Below are 17,517 nucleotides of genomic sequence, written 5' to 3' on the forward strand. Positions count from 1 at the left end.
TGGCTTGGGGCAAAATGGTAGTAGGCTTCTCCCCTCATTCCATTTCATCAGACTGGTGGAACACGGCATCAGGCTTCTGATTCTTAGACCCCAGTTGATGGGTCACGATGAAGTTAAAATGGTTAAGAAAGACCACCTGGCTGGCCTGGAATTTAGCCTCTTGGTCTCCTGAATATAGGCCAGGCTCTTATGATCAGTCCAAACAATAAAAGGGTTCTTGGCCCCCTTTAGCCAATGACACATTCCTCCAAGGCTAATTTATCCGCAAGAAGCTCCCAATTCCTGATGTCATAGTTCCTCTCTGTCAGGGATAGCCACCTGGAGGAGAATGCACACGGGTGCAGTTTGCTGTCCGAAAGTGATCGAGACGAGATGGCACTTACTCCGATGTCTGTGCCGCCCACTTCCACAATGAAGTAGAGATCCGGGTTAGGAGAAACCAAGATGGGAGCTGTAGTAAACTACTGTTTAAACTCTGCAAAAACAGCCTCCACTTCAGTCATCCAGGCAAAAGTGCCATGGATTTCTTAGTAGGGCCATTAGTGGAGCTGCCACTGAACTGCGGTTCACGATGAACTTCCAGTAGGAGTTAGCAAACCCCGGGAATCATTGGACCTGTTTGATATTGGATAGTGGTGGCCAGTCTCTGATTGGATGGTCTTGGTCATCTTCATTTCTAGATTACCATTAAAGACGATGAAATGCAAAAATGAAACAGTCATCACATGAAACCTGGTCTTGACGTAACGTCCATGGTCTAGTATCCTCTTTAAAATGTCCCTGACATGAGCAATATGTTCCTCTATGGACTTAGAATATCATCCAAATAGATGAAAACATATTTATGAAAAGTATTCCAGAGCAAGTTGTTTATAAAGGCTTGGGAAATAACTGGGGCGCTTGCAAGGCCAAAGAGCATAACCAGATACTCTTAGTGACCTGTCAGTGTGTTGAATGCCGACTTCCTCACATTGCTTTCCCTGGTACGGACCAAACTGTAGGCACTCTGGAGGTCTAATTTTGTGAATACCCTCGCCCCTTGGAGCATCTCGAAAGCTGTATTTACAAGAGGAAGGCATAGTGATTCTTGGCCATTATGCAGTTTAATCCCCTGTAATCAATGTGTGGCCACAGGCACCCATTTTGTTTTGTACGAAAAAGAAGTCTGTGCTGGCAGGTCAGGTGGAGGGCCGAATGAAGCCCATGGCACAAGGTTCCTTTATATACTCCCCCGTTACGCCTCTCTCTGAGCACGTACAAAGAACCCCATGTACCAAGCAGCAGGTCCATGGCACAGTTGTAGGGTTGGTGTGGTGGAAGAGTCGAAGCCCCTTGCTGAAAATCTCCTCTAAATCTTTGGAAACAGAGGGGATTTTGATCGGTTTGGGAGATGCTATCTCCTCTAGATCTTCCTTTGAGGACAACTCTTGTGACCGTTTTCATGACAGGGTGATTTGAAGGGCTTCAGAATACTCTCTCCAAGTTCACAAAGTTCATCCATGGGAACAATCGCCAAGTCAGAGTCTGACTCACTGTCTGTATCCACAGAGTTCTTGCATCCTTAGCTTCAAGGATCGGCATAAAGGAGTCTTTCCCTTCCTTGAGACCCGGCGGCTGGTTCCCGTCAGCTAAGTGGCAAGTCTGCCAGACTGCTCAGGCATCTCCTTGGTCTTCTTCTGATCTAGAAACTCCCTCTCCCTAGTCCCCGTGGGATTCTGACTAGACTGTGTCAGGACTCACTGTCCAAATGGCCAGAACCAACTTGTCCACTCTTAAGGACTGGACCAGGTTCCCAGAAGGTCTTAAGTTCCCTGACCCTGAAGCCTGCCCCTTTGGTCACTAAAGAGTTTGGGTGTCAGAACACAAAGCTATAAACCAAACCTCGTACAATGACTGGACCAAGCAATGATTCTCTCCCCCATCCCCCCCCCCCCCACTCCAGTCCACAGATAGTTTATGCTGGGACAGACAAGGGTACCCAAGGATCAGGGGTATAAGTGGAGAGTCAATAATGTAAAAACTAATGTCTTCCGCATGATCCGCTATCGTCATCTGCAAAATCACAGTCTGTTGCTGGATCTGCTCAGAGCTTAGCGGTCAGCTGTCCAGGACATTTACAGGCAAGGATTGTTTTAACTCTTGCAGCAGTATGGTGAACCAATGGGCAGTTTCTAAATCCAGAGAACTGCCTGTTGCCCTAGAATCCAAAAAAGCCTTCACCTGCCTCAAGTTCTTACCCCAGATGAACTCCGCCTTCAGCCCAAAAGCCAGAATAAAAGGGATTTGGTGTAATGGCTGCTACTGTCACAGTCCTCCTGATACTGGACGGTCTTTGCAGTTCCCCAGGCGGCCGCATCCTTGGACATTTGGCCCATAGATGATCTGCTTCCCCACAGTCAAAGCAGCAACTGTGACTCCGATGCTGGGTCCCCGTGTCGGCAGAGAGTCTAGTGCAACCAACCTGCATGGGTTCAGCTGGATCTTGAGCCAGAGACAGTCTGGTCATGGCCCGAGGTGGAACTGCGATGCATAGGGACCAGGCTCAGACCGGCTCTCTTCGACCTCCTAAAGTGCTCCCACTTCCGCTCTGCCAGAAGATTATCGAGACGGATGGACCAGTTAATAAGAAACTTGTCCTCTGCTGGCTATCCCAAGGCAAGGACATCCTTCAGTTCATCTCAGAGTCTGTGGTGGTATCGCATGGTCAAAATCTCACCATTCCAACCACTGTCTTGGGCCAAGGTCTGAAATCAATCGTGTAGTGGACTGCTGACCTTCCACCCTGTTGAATTTTCATCAGGCAGTCTGAAGCTTGGCAGGCTCCCGCAGAGTGATGGATCACCTTCCTCACTGCAGCCAATAATTCCTCCGAATCTGAGCAACTCTCTCCCAATGCGCGGTGGCCCAGGCCCAGGTCAGAAGAGAGATAACGAAGGCCACCTATCCACACTCCGAAGAGAACCAGGATAACTGGTGTTCAAACACTGGATGAAGAAGCTGCGGCAAGAGCCCGGGTCCCTGTCAAATCTCTTCGGGGTTGGAAGATGGACTGGCTCCACAGAGCAACAGATAACATGTATCACCAGTGTCTGTCTTGAAATTTTCTCATTGTGGCTGGCCACAGCTGATGAAAGAGTCTTATACCCGGCAGGGTCCATGTTGGCTCAGTTGTATTGTGATGAGAATCCTCGACGAGGACAATTTGGACCCAAATGCTGGAGAATCCAAAGCAAGGATGGAGACCCGGAATCAAACTGGATCGAAAACTGAGCACAAAACAAACGCTTGATGAAATCACTGGTGAGGCTTACGATTGAGCACTAAGACTATGTTCAGGTGGTCCTTAAATACTCATTTCTTGGTGCCCAAAGCGTGATTATCAATTAACAGGAACATCCTAAGCCCTGAAAGATGCCACGCCAGCTATCAATGTTCTAGAGAGTTAAGCTTTTAAATCTTGGAAGCTGGTGTGGTTGGGAGCATCTCATAACAGAATTCCTTGCAACACACACACAAAATGCTGGAGGGCTTCAGCAGGTCAGCCATCATCTATGGAAATGAATAAACAGTTGATATTTAGCAAGATGGAAAGGAAGGAGAAAGATGCCAGAATAAGAAGTTGATGAGAGCGGAAGAAGGACAAGCTAGAAGGTGATACGGGGAGGTGGATGGGGCAGTGTGGGGTAAAACTGGGTGGGTTAGGTGACAGAGGTAAAGGCTGGAGAAAAAGAAATTTCTTGTTAGAATTTATCTCATGGTATTAACTGCATAATTGGACTCACTTTCAAGGACCCCTCAACCCATGTTCTCCATACTTATTATTTATTTATTCATTAGTATTGTTTATTATTTTCCCTATAGCATTGTGCAGTTTGTTGACTGTTTGTCCATCCTGTTAGGTGTGGTCTTTCATCAATTCTATTGTGTTTCTGATAATTTCTGTGAATACCTGCAAGGAAATGGATATTGGGATCGTAAATGGCGACGCATATGTACTTGGTTAATAAATTTGCTTTGAACCTGAACAATTTATCATCAAGTCAGTTTTGTATAAGGATTGACAACACAGTCAGTTAGAGCATCATAATTATTTTAGCCTTCTCAATTTTATAGACAAGAAGGCTCACACTACAAACATCCACACAGACAGTGCCCAGCAGTTTAGAAGCAAATTATTCACTATGTCACATTAACAACAGGAAATGCATAGTCGAACATTGGACCCTGTGCTTTTAGCAACTATCGACCATTTTATGTATTCTGTGGATTTGGAGTGAAATGATAAGGGGAGTGCATTGTGCTGTGTGCTTTCATCTGCACAGAATAGATTTCTGGAGTATCTTTCAGACGACAAGTTGGAAATCTATGCTTGTTATCAATACAGTGCTTTCTATCCAGGCAATGTGCTGAATATATTAGGTCATTATGTTTTCCAGAACCACTGAAGTGTGGCACCAAAAATGAGTTTTTCAAGTGCTTTTCCTTTGTGTTTATTTTACTGCTTTTAATCAGTCTTTTATATGTGTGATTTTTATGTAAAACATTATCTGAAAACAAGATAAGTCAAAAGTCCTTGCTTGTCTTAGACATAGTTTTGCTGGTTAGATTTACGTTTAGAAGAGTGTGTGAATCTGTCCGGCTATTTTTGAGATAACAACACTGTACTCCAACAAGGTGCATAAAAATTAAATCACCAACTCTTTTGATACCCATCTGAGCCAATAATGTGAACTGTGCTGGAAATTCTGTCTACAAAGTATGACATTAAATAATGAAATCTCATCTCATTGGGTTAAGGATATTAAAAAGCACAGAACTAACAAAATTGCCACATTCCCTGCTTGACAAATTATAATGTTCCTCATTTCAAAATAACTTGGCCTACTTGAACATACATCCCCCAAAAGCTCTCAAAATTGGTATAGTTCAACAAACAAATTTGGTAGATTAGTCCATGTCCTATACAATTGTTGCCATTTTTGTTAACTCAGAGATACAGTTTTGAACTAGAAGCAAAGAGACAAATACAGTATTTCCTTTGGGTGTAACATCATTATTCAAATGTTCAATTCAATCTAGTGTTGGCATTTCTCCACAAGAATTTACAGCACTGCTGGGTCTCAGATGATTTTTTTTTTGGTTCACATGTGAACTCAACCCCATCAACATCATTCATTTAATGGAAAGCAAAATTCATTTCAATTCCATTTTCAAATATTTTGTGACATATGTTTATTGAAGTATTAACTTCATAATTTCCAATGAAGTTACTTGAATCCAGTCATGACAAGATTAAAGTCATGCTTTGCATTTCTAGTTGAATGAATGAGAAGTAAAATCTTGTCAATTTTGGCATGCTCTTGATATAATGAATGATATAACAACACATTGAATTTTGGTCTATTGCTCAATGTATTTCAGAAATGATGGAAGCTGACAACTACATCTATGAATAAATCAATTAAAACTCACTAACCCTGTACTCCTCAGAGTTATAACTTATATTTATGATAAATGTTTGGAATCGTCTGCCAGACAGAATGGTTGAGACAAAACTGCTGAACACACTGTTGGACTCTATGCTGGGAGCTTGAGTACCAAAACAAGCCTCAAAGAACTGCTAGACCATACTCATTTCTGACTTTTACATAATTTCATTCATAGATATTTACTGTTTTTTCCCCACAAAATATTCTTAATTCTTCCCTTGAAAGTCCTAAGTTCAGTTTCACGGGAACTGGTGAATGACTACTGTGGATTTAGTCCATCATAGTCAGAGGTGATTTGAGTATGGGTGGTATCCCAACTGAGTCCAATCCCAACTTCATCCAATGTTTCCCACTTCCCAGCAAGTCAATGATCTAGAAACAGAAACTTAACTGTATACGACACTCTATGCAAGAGCATTACTCAACCATTCAAGGACTCTTCATCCCATGTTCTCTGTATTTATTGCTATTTATTCATTGTTATTGTTGGATTTTTCTGTATTTGCACAGTTTGTCGTATTTTGCACATTGACTGTTTGGCCGTTTTTGTTGTGTGCAGTTTTTCATTGATTCTTTAAACAGTTTACTCCAATGCACGTCTTTCTTACCCTCAAGCATGATGCACATTTCTAAAGGATTGACAGAATGCAGGTATTTGTTGCACACCTCTTATTGCCTATGTAGCATCCGTACCCCCTATTTACCCCCGTTCACCTAGGGTGAATTGCCGTTGCCCCACCAATAGTGCAATACTTTGGTGTAATGCCCCCCCCAGTACACACTCGCAGCATGAGTATCAGACAATACATCAAAGGCGAGTAAATAATTGCAACTTTATAGTTATTTCTTAGTGATGGGTTAGTAGAAACAGATAACCTAAAGGTGCCAAATCTATAAGTTTATCAGTTTGTGCACATATTTTAATACATTGAAGCTCACACCTCCGGTTCCATCCACAGCAACCTTCCGAGCCTTTGGCCACCATCTGAACCACTGACATCCAGTATCCTCCACCCTGGAACTGCTGTCCACTCCTCTCACGTCTGTCCTCCTCACTCGCCTCCCGAAAAAGACCACAAACTCCCACTCAGCTCACACATACAAGATAGCATAACAGTTCTCCATTGGTTAGCTCCCCCCTTATCTGCAGTCATAACCCAAACATTCCAGACACAGAAACCAATTACATCATTAAATAACATTACAGAGAAGCCATTTCATTATAACAATACAGAGAAGCCATTTTGTTAGCATGAACAGTTAACACCACAGTTACTGGTATTGAGAGCCCTACACCTATTAGAAGGTAAGAGGTGAGCTACCCTGAACTACAGCAGTGCTTACAATGGAGGTATTCCCAGTGCTGTCAGCTAGGCAGCTCCAGAACTGAAACTCAGTGACAGTGAAGGAATGGCAATATACGTTCATATTAGGGGAGACAAGCTTGCAGGAGGTAGTATTGCCTCGTGCCTGATGATAAAGAAGGAAGGATTTGGGGGTGCTGCTGGATAAGTAACTCCAGTGCGTATTCCAGATGGTGCACACTGTACACACAGAGCAGTACTGGCAGATGGAATCAATGTTTGGAGCAATGGATGCGGCATTAATCAGGCAGGTTGTCTTAACTTGGATAATGGTCAGCTTCTGAGTGTTATTGGAGCTGCACTCATCTTAACCACGGTGAGCAAGGATCAGACTCTGTCTTCAATTCTACCTTGCTGGTCATCTATTTATTTGGCATTTCTGCCTGAAGTATTTATATTTTGTTTTAAGTAATCACATGTGCCCTTTATGTTTCTATTGCCTTTTAGACTCTGCTATTTTAACATATAAAGTATACATCACTGGGGACTCCTGTTGTGCTGTCAAACTGTAAAAGAAAAGTAAATTTCCCGAATAATCAGAGGCCCTTTATCATTTAATCAACTTTCACTGACAATTGTTAACTTTTTACTATCACCATGGCCTTACCTTTAAGGCTCAGGATGGAACTTTCCAGTCACGCAAAATAAATATGAACAAAAGTTTGTTATATGCTTTTTACACGTAAGGATGTGCTCAAAGCATTCTTGAAGAAAGAAAACATCCCCACTGACTCCTGGGCATCTCTGGTCCACAACTTAACTGCTTGCCATTAAGAATCCTGGGTCCCTGCATCAGGAATGCAGAGGGGTCCTCTGTAAACAGCAGAAGGAGCAGATAACCTCACAGACTACCCAGCCACCCACCCTGCAGCTCAACCCATCACACTAAATCATCTTCAATGCCAAAGGTCCGTGTGAGGAAAAGAAAACATCTATAAAATGGAAAGTGAAAGAAATAAACCAACAACCAAACAGAAATTTGTTAAGCAAACACAAGGAAATCCGCAGATGCTGGAAATACAAGCAACACACACAAAATGCTGGTGGAATGCAGCAGGTCAGGCAGCATCTATAGGAAAAAGCACTGTCGACATTTTGGACTGAGACCCTTCGTCAGGACTAACTGAAAGGAAAGATAGTAAGAGATTTAAAAGTAGGAGGGGGAGGGGGAAATCAAAATAATAGGAGAAGACAGGAGGGGAAAGAAAGGAAGGAGGGAGGGGAGCACCAGAGGGAGATGGAGAACAGGCAGAGTGATGGGCAGAGAGAGAGAAAGAGAGAAAAAGAGGAGGGGAGAGAAAAACTAAATATATCAGGGATGGGATAAGAAGTGGAGGAGGTTTCTTTCTTTCTTTCTCCCTAGGCCTCCTGTCCCATGATCCTTTCCCTTCTCCAGCTCTGTATCCCTTTTGCCAATCACCTTTCCAGCTCTCAGCTTCACCCCACCCCCTCTGGTCTTCTCATATCATTTTGCATTTCCCCTTCCCCCCACTACTTTCAAATCTCTTACTATCTTTCCTTTCAGTTAGTCCTGATGAAGGGTCTCAGCCGGAAATATCGACAGTGCTTCTTCCTATAGATGCTGCCTGACCTGTTGTGTTCCACCAGCACTTTGTGTGTGTTGCGGAAATTTGTTAAACCATTTCTCAGATATCTCTGGGGGCCACCTAAAACAGACGGTACTTCATTGCTGTAAATTGTGGGTCTTGTTTTTCTCAGTCTATGTTGCTCAAGATGGTTGGACAATAACTGCATACACAACTCCTATTGTTATTTATGACCAGTAAGTTACTTTTTGAGATGCAATAGTGATAGGCTGTGAAAATTTCAAATATTGCAGAAGCAGGAATGTCTTCCATCAATTCAAATGAAATGATCACTGGTTTGAAATTGATTCAAAGCCAGTTTGAGAGCACAATTGACTCCCTTTGGATATAGGAATGTGTATGTCATGGGAGATTCTTAGGCAGGGTGGTCTTGTGACAATTGTCTCTTCCCCAGATAAAGCCATGTTGGGAGCATTCTCCACCCATGTATTAACGAGGCTTAAATCTGGTTAATTTCTCAGAATAGGCTATCAGAAGGCTCAAAGCAGATTAGCAACATTTTTAAACGAGAAAGAAAAGATCTGTTTATTTGCCACCTTTTATATCATAAGTGGTCTCAAAGTGCTCTACAACCAATAAAGTACTTTCAAAACATCGTTCCTGTCATAATATAGAAAAGAGGGCAGCCAATATGTGCACTGTAAACTCTATGAGAAAACAGCTGGATGTCAACTAAGTGATAAATCTAAGAGATAATTAACTGCTCTTCTCTGAAATCCTGACATGGGAACTCATCCATATTATGGAGGGTGAGCAGGTCCTTATTTTAATATCTCCTAAAAGATGATGTCTATTATGGTACAGCAATCCCTCTGTTCTCCACTGGAGTGCTGGCCTGGACCTTGGACATATGGGCCTCTGGAGGGGAATCCGCTCAGAGGCTAGAGCTTATTCTATAAATACATAACTAAATAGCTTTATTAAGGAAAATTAAACATAGCTTCTACATAATTCAAGACCCCTGATGGAAATAATGGATACTTTGAATCTGGATGAGATTTCTCCTCTAAAGCCTCATTAATAACTGCAGAAGTAAGAAGGCCAAAATGGATTCCAGTCTACTGTGGGAGTCCAGCTTTTCATTTGTTCCTCCCAATGCTCTCTGCCTGCAAAGTGCTGTCCTGTTCCTTATAAAATAATGGTGCTTGGCACATTCACAGCCAGCATGCAGATGGTGGAGGGGTGCAGAGGGTGCTTGGGGGCCGTTTAACTGCCTCTCCCCAGATGTTGCTGTGTCACATGGACCCGTATGATGGTGAGTAAATGAGACCCTCATTGTACCACTGGACCTCCTCCCTTAGCATGAGAAGCCAGCCTCACTGCTGCTGCTTGGCTTCCTCTGTTTATAGGACATGTAGCAGAATAAAGAATTCAGGAAATAAACTCACAAGCTTTTTGTAATTCTGTTTAAGATCCTACTTAAGTCAATATGTCTTTAACACTTTCACTGGAGTGCTATATTTACACTTTATGTCTGCTGACTTACTGCTTCAAATGATTTTACTGATGCTCAAGTATTTGACTTTTCATGTGAAAGTTATTCCAACTTTTTTTAACTTACTATTGAAAGAAGGCAATTTGAGGAGCCAACTGTTGGCAACATTTTAGCTTTGAGGGTTTTGTTGGTAGAATTATGATCTGTTAAAATTTATATTTCTTCCGGGATTCTTCTTACGAGTACTTCTCCGAGACAATGCAAAAATCCAAACAACTTTGGAGCCATGATCGTATTGCACACAGGATTCATCCAACCATCTGTTCGTAGGCTGATCAAGCTCCGTTGCCTTTCTAACTGGATGTTGATTGGAGTTCAGGAAATATTTTTCCACTCAACGAGTATTGAGGGCATGCAACACCATCCCAAAGAGAGTAGGGGACAGAAATCTTTGCCTTTAAGAAGCATCTGGACAATCACTCTAAGAGCAACAATCCACAAGGCTGTTTCCACAAAAGTTGAGGAGTGAGATCAAAATCAATCTATTGCTGACTGAAATAGCACTGTGGGCGAAAAGTCATATTGCATTCCATGGATTTCTAGATTCTATGGTTCCTATTTTTTTGATCCTCTCAACAGGACTGCGTTTCTGTGTTTCAGATCGTACCTGTTTAACCACAGCTGGTTCTTCTCCATTAATCCTTCCCCTTCCCATTACCAGGTCATGATCTGTTCTTTCTCCCTCTTTGAATTTTACATCTCAACCCTCACTGCCATGTAAGGTTAAGGAATTTCAACTTTCACATGGGAAAATATCGCAGAAAATGGATAGTCATTGTGAAGCAAAAGTGGGAGGCTCCATCAATTTTAATGGTCAGACTCCCTTAACATATTGTTGGCTGATTGCATTCTCCTAGAAGTAAAATGCATTAAAATGTCAAAGTGTCACACAAAAGAATGTGGCTAAACTGATGTCACAACATAATACAAGCTCTCAGCTCGGTTGTGACACGTCACTTTTTTTTACTGTGCTCATAATTATTAGGTATAGTTATAGGAAGCGTTATTTGAGGCTTCCTTCCGATATTAACAAGACACTGAAGAAAGTCAGACTGAAAGGGAAAGGAATGCATTACAACAAAAATGAACATCAGTAAGCATTTACGAGGCATATTTTGAAAAGATCCATTCTGAGCAGAGCTATTCGAACAATGGGATGTGCTCTCCAAGAGACATGGTGAAGTTAGAAGGCAGCTACAGCCAAACTGAGAGAAAAATAATGTTCTCATTTGATGTTTACACTTAGAGTGGAGATTGGGGGCAAAGTGAATCACTGTGAAAATGTATTTTTCTGACATGGAGTACAGCAAAAGAAATTCAGGATAGGTATGAAGGAAATTCAATTAGTAGGTCTATCTAAATGTCTGAAAGATGAGATGAAGGTTTAAATAATACAGAACCTGCCTTCCCTCTGAGGGTATATTCTTGTAGAAAAGAGGATGTAACAATCTTATCTTATTGTCCCATTACTTTTGAACTATAAAATGATTTTTTAATGTTACTCATGTTATCATCTCTGAACTCGTAATCCCTGGTGGATTTTAGAATGGTAATTTGTATTTCAAGTTCTTACTATTAATTGTTTCTTTTCCTGGCACAGAAACATCTCTTCTATCAATCTGTTTGTGTGGCAAATCCTGAGATTCATGTTCCCTCTTGTATTAAAGTTTGTTCATATAATCCTGCTTTAATCATTAATGCGAGGTATGAAACAATGCAGTTGTTGAACAATTAAAACCCTCCTTCTCACTTTCTCTTTTGCTAAACTGGTTTCTCAAAGTACGAATATTTCACACAGCTAACTGGTGACAGGAAGCACTTTTCACTGCAGTATGCTCAAAGGATCGTCAGAGGATTCTGCTGCTTCTATTCTAAAAACTCTTCAAAGGCAATTTGGATCAAAGCTGCATTGCCTTTCACTGTATACAAACTTTGCAATGTTTGTTAGTGATAATAAACCTGATTCTGATTCAGATTCTCTCGCATTGTAACCCATTGGTGACTCACCTAGGAGAAGCACCATCCCATAAACTCAGAAGATGAAGTTATCGTAATGATGTGGAACAGGTAGCTTATGGATTAGATAATGAGAAGCAGTAAAGTAATTTAAGTGGTGTGATGTGGTAATCATGGAATATAGGAGGAAAAGGTTGATCTCTAAACTAAAATTCTCAAAACTCTCTGCAGCAAGCCAATAGAGATTGAGTCCTATAATCAGCAAATGCATCTATTGCAATAATATTGTGAGATGGCTGGGCTGGATGATGGCCAGTTTATCATCCAGCAATTCCTACATTCTTGACGACATACCCATATATCAGAGTAACATGCAATGAGTTCACAAGTGGGCTGCAACTGATTAAAACATACGATTCAAGTCAAAAATGACAAAGTAACCATTCTCTGTAGAAATTACTGAATGTTCAAAGTTCAAAATAAATTTATTATCAGAATAAGTGTTTGTCACTACATACTAGCCGGAGATTCATTTTCTTGCAGGCATTCAGAGTAGAACAAGGGGAATACAATAGAATGAATGAAAAACTACATACAGACTGATAAACAACCAGTGTGCAAAAGAAGACAACTGTACAAATAAAATAATATTAATAATAATTACTTTAAAATACAAACTCATAAAATAAATCATACCTTACTATAAGTACAAGCCTGATCCAGTTTTAGAGTCAAGATATCACAAATTATATTATGATCGATCCATATTACAGATAGGACAATCCATAATAACTGTCCAGATATAATATTTCAGGATAAACAAGCAAGAACAACTTACTTAGTGGATATAGCCATTCCAAACACACATAACCTACAGAAATCAATAAGTAAAAAAACACCAGAAATATGTTGAATTAAAAGAGGAAATTGAAAGGCTTTGGAACATGAACAGAGTATGCATTGTCCCATTAGTAATATCTACAACTGGTATCGTGCCAAAGGCATACACAATAGCTTTAAACAATTAAAGCTACACAGTAATGCCTATGGAAATCTTCAGAAGGCAACAATATTAAACACTACTAGAATAGTCCAAAAGTTCCTAGCAATTGAGAAATGAGTATGCTTGGCGATGCATGTACCTCAGGTTTTACCAGCTTGAGCTGAGGAAAATGAAATTCTACAATAATAATGAATAAGTAAATAACTTAAACAATACTGGGTTGTAAAGTCCAGAAAAGTGAGTCTATAGGTTGTGGAATCAGTTCAGTGTTGAGGTGAAATTATCCACACTGGCTCAGGAGCCATTAGGACCTTGAAAGTTGCTTGAAAAATAGTTAGCATTGGGCGGGAGATAGTACAATGGATTCCAAAACCGAAGCATTGACTATTGAGGGCACGGGAACACAAGGCTTAAGCAAAAAGAAACAACAGAAAAAGGTTAAAGGCTTGAGACTAAGCTAGAGAAAATGGACGTGATGCACTGGAATTTCTAGTGCTTGGAATTTTTATTCTGAACATATCAACTGCGGCTAGCAATGAACAAAGAGATCAAGTGACATTATTATTCATTGAATTGTGCACTAATTTAAATAATTACCCACTGTAGAAGTTATTATGTGTAAATATTTCAATTGATGATATTCCTTTCCTTCTTTAAATGGGAGGAGATGTCCAAATATACCTCTCAGAACAAGCTTGCATCACATAATGTGACTCTTGGCAATATTTTAGCACTTGAGAACTGCAGTTTAGTTAAAAGTTATTTCCTTCAATAAACAATGCTCTTTTCCTAGCTCTGCCTGTTTATATCCTAATGCAAGCAGCAACACAATGGAACCTAAAGACCTGCATCAGCACACAGACTGCCGAAGCTTGGAAGTTGACAGTCAAAGTGCAATACAAATACCACTGGGGTGATCAGATTTCCTTCCCTGCCTCAGTTCTGGTGGCACAACATCACCACTGGAAATTTGGACCCTGCGTATACAATTATGAGAAATTTCTCTTTACAGATGATTCATGATTTCAAAGCAGTTTATTTATCTTCTGTATTCTTTTAACATGATTGCTCTAGGATATCTACAGCTGTTGCCTTGAACTGCCATCGGCTGTAATTCTGTTTATATCCAATTCCCATTCAATTCTGTATAAATAGGGATCACTGTGGAGCTGACATTTGAATTTTTCTACAGCTGTTGTAGGTCCAAATTAGTGATTCTGAAGTAATCAAGCCAAATAAAGTACACTTTTTATGAATTTTATGAATATTCATATACACACACAAGAGAACAATCAACTATGCATCAATGTGGCAGCATTACCAAGCTTAATATTAAAGCAGATTCTGAGAAATCACTGAATGAATGTAAAGCTCATTATCTTCGGAACAAAGTAAAATGTTTTATAGCCAATGAATTGTCCAAGTGTATTCAGCATATAAGGTAGGGGTTGTGACCGATAAATTTTCTACAGTTGATTCTTGCACTTACAGAATAACTGACCAGATCCGTTAAGTATAAACTAAGGGAGCCTACTGGACTAATCTGCAGTATTCTGCCTGGACCTGCTACCAGAGGATGTTATGCCGCAACCATTTTTTAGTCTGTAATTAGTGTGGACGCTGCTAATCCTCTTACTGGTAAGTTGGTGCTGTCTGCTGTTCCCCAGTGCTTCCTATCAGAATCAGGTGGTTCTACTAGGTGCCAGAATGACTGAGCCTCATGGACTTATCCTCATGAAGATGGTCAGCCTGCCACTTGTGGGCAATCATCCTGATAAAAAGATGACTCTGGCCATTCACAAGCAGAAACCTACACACAAGTATACCTTAACTTGATGACTGATGGCCAGACAATTGAAGGATTTTCAGCTTATGCTGGTTAAGTATAATTAGGCTAGATATAATTTAGACAAAGGCTGACGGTAACGGGCCATAATGACTTCTGTCCAGCGGCACTAACATCAATAATAATGAAGTGCTTTAAGCAGCTGGTTAGGAACTGCATTAAATCCTGCCCTTCCACTGCAATAGACCCCTATCAGTATGTATATCACCCAAATCGGTCCGGCAATGAGGTAATAGCCTTTGCCTTCTACATAAACCTGTCTCACCTGAAGAATGGTGTCTCCTACATCAGAACTCTATTCATTGACCAGTTCAGTGTCCAATACAATCATTCTTCAGTAACTGGTGGGTAACTGTCCTTGTTAGATCACAGCTCCTCCGTCTGCAACTGGATCTTGGGCATCTTGATGGAAAGACCTCAGAAATTTAGTGTTGACAGCAACATCTCTAAGTCCATCATGCTGAGCACTGGCACTCCCTAGGGCTGTGAGCTCAGCCTGCTGCTGTTCACACTGCAGACACACGGACTGTGCTGCTAGACCCAGCTTTAGCCACATCACTGGGTGGTTGGTCTCATCAGCAGCAATGATGAGTCGGCAGACAGAGAGGAGGTAGAGTGGCCCGAGGATTGGAGTGAACACAGCAATTGGGTCTCAACTTGAACAAGACTAAAGAGGTAACTGCGGGCTTCTGGAAGGTATTGACTGACCACACCCTTCTGCACATCAATGGCCTATCCATGGTGAAAGTCAGAATAAACACCAAGTTTCTTGGAGTGTTCATCATGGATGACCTCATCTAGTCCCTCAATGCCACCTGTTCAGTCAAAAAAGCACAGCAGCACCTTCACTTCCTGAGGAGATCGAGTGAGCAAGGCTCCCCACCCCCATTCTAACCACATCAACCAGAGCACCGTCGAGAGCATCCTGACCAACTGCATCACCATCTAGAATGGGAGTTGCAAGCTATCTGACCGCAAGACCCTGCAATGGATAGCCAGGACCACATAGAGAATTATCTAGGTTTCTCTCTCCCCAATCCAGGACAAATACCGGAAATGCAGCATTGTCAATGATCCCTCTCATTCATCCCTCAGACTCTTTGACGCCCCCCCCCCACCCCCCACCATCAGGCAGGAGGCACAGCAGTATAGGAACAAAGACTGTTAGGCTGGATAATGGCTTCTTCCCCCAGGCTGTGAGACTTCTGAACACCTTACTACCATCCAGTACACACTATTTATGATAGTGCCAGTACCAATATACTATTGTATATTTAACTACTGTATATGTCATACTTGGAATTTATGTCAACTTGTACATCTACAGAATACTTTTGTCATCTGTTAAGACCATTGTATTAATATTATTTTATGTTCTGTATGTTCAAATTTCAAAGTAAATTTATTGTCGAAGTACATTATATATCACCATGTACAACCCTGAGATTCATTTTCTTGTGGCCATTCACACTAAGTACAAGAAACACAATAGAATCAATGAAAGACTGCACACACAGGATGGACAAACAAACAAAGTGCAAAAGACAGTGAACAATGCAAATACAAAAGGAAATAAAATTAATTAATTAATAAACAACAAACAGAAAACATGAGTGAAGAGTTCTTGAAAGTGAATCCATAAATTGTGGGAAGAATTCAGTGATGGGATGACTGGTTGAATGAAGCTATCCCCTCAGGTTCAAAAGCCTGATGGTTCAGGGGTAATATAGTGTGGGCACTATAGTTTGGGCACCCCTGGTCAAAATTTCTGTTACTGTGAATAATTAAGTGAGTAGAAGACGAACTGATCTCCAAAAGTCATAAAGTTAAAGATGAAGCATTCTTTTCAACATTTTAAGCAAGATTAGTGTATTATTTTTGCTTTGTACAATTTTAGAGTAAGCAGCTGCCTGGCACTCTGAAAATTAAAATAAATGATGCCCACAAAGCTGGAGAAGGCTATAAGAAGATAGAAAAGTGTTTGCAGGGAGCCATTTCCTCAGTTCATAATGTAATTAAGAAATGGCAGTTAACAGGAATGGTGGAGGTCAAGTTGAGGTCTGGAAGACCAAGAAAACTTACCGAGAGAACTGCTTGTAGGATTGCTAGAAAGGCAAATCAAAACCCCTGTTTGACTGCAAAAGACCTTCAGGAAGATTTAGCACACTTTGGAGTGATGGTACACTGTTCTACTGTGCAGCAACACCTGCACGAGTATGACCGTCATGGTAGAAACATCAGAAGAAAACCTTTCCTGCGTCCTCACCACAAAATTCAGTGTCAGAAGTTTGCAAGGAAATATCTAAACAAGCCTGAAGCATTTTGGAAACAAGTCCTGTGGACTGATGAAGTTAAAATAGAACTTTTTGGCTGCAATGAGCAACGGTATGTTTGGAGAAAAAAGAGTGCAGAATTTCATGAAAAGAACACTCTCCAACTGTTAAGCATGGGGGTGGATCGATCATGCTTTGGGCTTGCGTTGCAGCCAGTGGCACGGGGAACATTTGCTTCAGGCCCTTTTTGTTTTTTGTTATTTTGAAACTGTAAAAGATGGAAATAAAAAAGTAGTCTTGCTTAAAATATTAAAGAAATATGTCATTTTTAACCTTATGCCTTTTGGAAATCAGGTCATCTTTTACTCGCTTAGCTATTCACAGTAACAGAAATTTTGACTAGGGGTGCCCAAACTTTTGCATGCTGCTGTAACTATTCCTAAACCTGGTAGTTTGGGTCCTGAGGCTCCCATGTGATGTACGT

The sequence above is a fragment of the Hypanus sabinus genome, chromosome 2, assembly GCF_030144855.1.
Source record: "Hypanus sabinus isolate sHypSab1 chromosome 2, sHypSab1.hap1, whole genome shotgun sequence".
NCBI classification, from domain to species: Eukaryota; Metazoa; Chordata; class Chondrichthyes; order Myliobatiformes; family Dasyatidae; genus Hypanus; species Hypanus sabinus.